Raw genomic sequence first — 3,277 nt, forward strand, 5'->3', positions numbered from 1 at the left:
AAACTGAATCCAAGGAACAAGAATAGGATGCCTTAATATAAGGAATAACATAAGAACAAGAAAGAACTCTTGGAAAAAAAAAAACCCAACAACTAAATAATAAAATAATAGATGGTCCATTAAAAACAGAAAATAGGGGAGAAAACCATCAAAGAAAACACAAAAAAGCATTTCCCAGAACTGAAGGATACAAATGTCCAGAATGAAAAGGCCACTCACTACTATGAAATTTCAGAATAAGGCTAAAAATAAAGACTAAAACATTTCAGAGAAAATGACAGGTGACATACAAAGAAATGGGACTAGGAATGGCTTCCTCATAGAAACACTAGAAGGCAGAAGAAAATGGGATCAAGGTCTTCCCAGTTCTGAGAGAAAAATAAGATTATTTTCGATCAAGAATCCTATGCATTCTTCTTTGAAAAGCAACTGGAAAATCCTGTTCACTAACAGGTTAACAGTTGTTAACCCAGATAAAAGAAGACATGGAATCCAGGAAAGAAGACCAAACATAGTGGAGAGGTGGGAGCTGACACAGGAAGGGCTGCCATGAGCCCAGACTGGAGCAGGAGACAGGATTCTAGAAGGGATTTGTCTCAGAAGATAAATGGAACCTGTGAATTGTCTGTCACATTTGGCTTTTAGATGGTAATTACGTGAGGGGATGGATGAAGGTGTAAACTAACCTTACTGTGATAATCATTTTGCACTATATACGTGTATCAAATCACGACATTGTACTCCTCAAAGTTACATATATTAAAAGTCAGTAATATCTCAATAAAGCTGAAAAAATTTTTGGCTTTTGGGAAAACAGTAGTGAAAGAACAAAACAGAGCTGGTTGGATACTCAAAGAAAATATTTTAAAAGAGATAAAACTCCAAAAAAACAATCAAAATAATTGTACAAGAAGAAAAATGTAATCATAGAAGACTATTTGGTCTATTAGAGCAATAAATAGCATTTATGAACATAGTAACACCTAACAATGGATTTCACAAAAAGTTGAGGTATGAGAAGGGTGGAGGGAGAAAATGAAGGAATATGAACTAAAATCCTCATCTTTTGAAACAGGAAATCAATAGAAGGGTTCTAAAAGTGATGAACAATGAGAGAGCAGCAGTCCTTACAGACAGGAACAGGGGCTAAGAGTGGCTACCTGGGGGCATGGCAACAGGCAAGGGTCAAAGGGACAAGAGGCTGGTTTCCTTACAAGCCTTTTATTTGTTTGCCTTTTTTTTTTTTTTTTTCTTTTTTAAGGTAGAATTGAGTAAGACTGTTCAGAATGGGAAGTGGGAGCTTTCTCCTCTAAGTGTACTTCCCAGCACCAGTGGGGGGCTTGTGAGGTGCAGTATCTCAGAACCCAGCACAGGGCTACAGAATGAGTCTTATTTTATGCCACATCCCGGAGACTTACAGGCCAGCAGTCTTGACAAGTGCTAGTCTATCTGTCATGGTGCAAGGCCTGAAGTGAGATGCGGGGGTCCCTTTCTGTAACAAGGGGGAAGTGAGGCAAAGGGACTCATCGGGCACACGAGTCATCAGTGTATGTGAACTCAGTCCGCCACTCTAGTTCCTTGGCCCTTTCCACTTACCTCTGCCTCCCTAACCTGCCTCCTCAGGACTCCTGACTTAAGGAGTATAGGTGCCCCAATTTTAACACATTTTGGTACCTATTTTGTTTGGGGTACCTAGTTTACTTCACAAAATTGGTCTTTACAGAGTTAGTTACATGGTAGTTGCAACTGTGCTGTCACTGTTCTAAAATTGTTCCTGCATATTTGATTACCAAGATCATCTAACTCTAAATAGACTAGATGCTTGATAAAAGCTTAGCAACTCAGCTATTTCAATTCTTCAAATACCAGACCAGAACAGATGGGTAACAGTGAATAGAACAGTCTCCGCACTCCAGGAAAGAACAAAACAAAAGGAACTACAGACTTTAAGAGCTTTGATGGGATAAGCCCAGTTCTACAAGCTCTTAGAGGGTTGTGCCCTATTGTTTCCACCCGGAACCTAGGAATAAGCTGTCAGTTACAAAGAGGATCCTTTGGAGCGCCTGGGTGGCTCAGTTGGTTGTGTCCAAATTCAGCTCAGGTTATGATCTCATGGTCTGAGTTTGAGCCCTGCATCGGGCTCTGTGCTGACAGTTCTGAGCCTGGAGCTTGCTTCAAATTCTGTGTTGCCCTCTCTCTCTGCCCCTCCCCCGCTTGCACTTTCTCAAAAATAAGTAAACATTAAAAAGAGGATTCTCCAATTCCTGGTCCTGCCAACCTATGTCTTTATTAATACATACTTGTATATCTTAAGTTCTGAAAAGTTTATAAAGCTTCTTTAAACATTTCAAGATTAGTAATACATAACCCATTTGTTGCTTTATGTAAAATGAGTACTGAAAAAATCTAGCTAAACTATAGTTGGTTTTTGGATAATGTATTAAGGAAACCATTTAAAACGATTCCATAATATGGATTTTTTCAAACTGAAGAAAAATCAAATTAAGATACAATGAATTGTAACGAAGTAAAAATCCAGTGAATCAAATTTTGGTGTCATGACTTAGGAATGCAGAGTTCTGGTTCAAATATATAATTAGTTTTTCTCAAGACACATACAAAAGTTCATTAAAAGCCTGTCAAAGGCTAAGTCTTAAGACATTTATACAGAAGACTTAATTATAAAATTTCCAAAAAAAATCCCTATGATTAAAGGTCTTATCTCCTTTATTAAAGTGAGGATATGATCCATGCAAAGTGGTTTTGTTTCAAAGTGACTCTATTACACAAGCTGTTGGGGTTATTAGAGAACAAACAGGCTGTTGCCTTTTTAAGATGACTGTGTTAAGAGGAATCAATATACCGTATACCCACATAAGGAATTCCTTATTTTGTGGGTCTCTCCCAATCACCATTCACTGGTAGCAAATTAAAAAATTATCCTTTATGAGAGGATAGGGGATTTGCATAACCAGGGATGCTATGGCCCTGAGCAGCCTGCCGGCCACATGTCTTCCTTTAAAGATTCATCTTCATCTTAAAATTTTGTGCAAATCTACTTATATTAGAGCCAGGGTTGGTTTTAATTGTTTCCATCCAAAAAGAAGTGACATTCCAAAAGATGCCATCCTCTGCCCGAGAAGCAGGAACCTAGCCCATTGCCCGGTTTATGAACAGTGGACACTCCCAACTGATATCATATTAGAAAACATTAAAGATAAATACTGAATCACACAATTTGTTCCAGGTAAGCATATACGTATGCGAAGGACAAGTG

This window comes from Prionailurus viverrinus, chromosome A1 (assembly GCF_022837055.1).
Source record: "Prionailurus viverrinus isolate Anna chromosome A1, UM_Priviv_1.0, whole genome shotgun sequence".
In the NCBI taxonomy this organism is placed as follows: domain Eukaryota; kingdom Metazoa; phylum Chordata; class Mammalia; order Carnivora; family Felidae; genus Prionailurus; species Prionailurus viverrinus.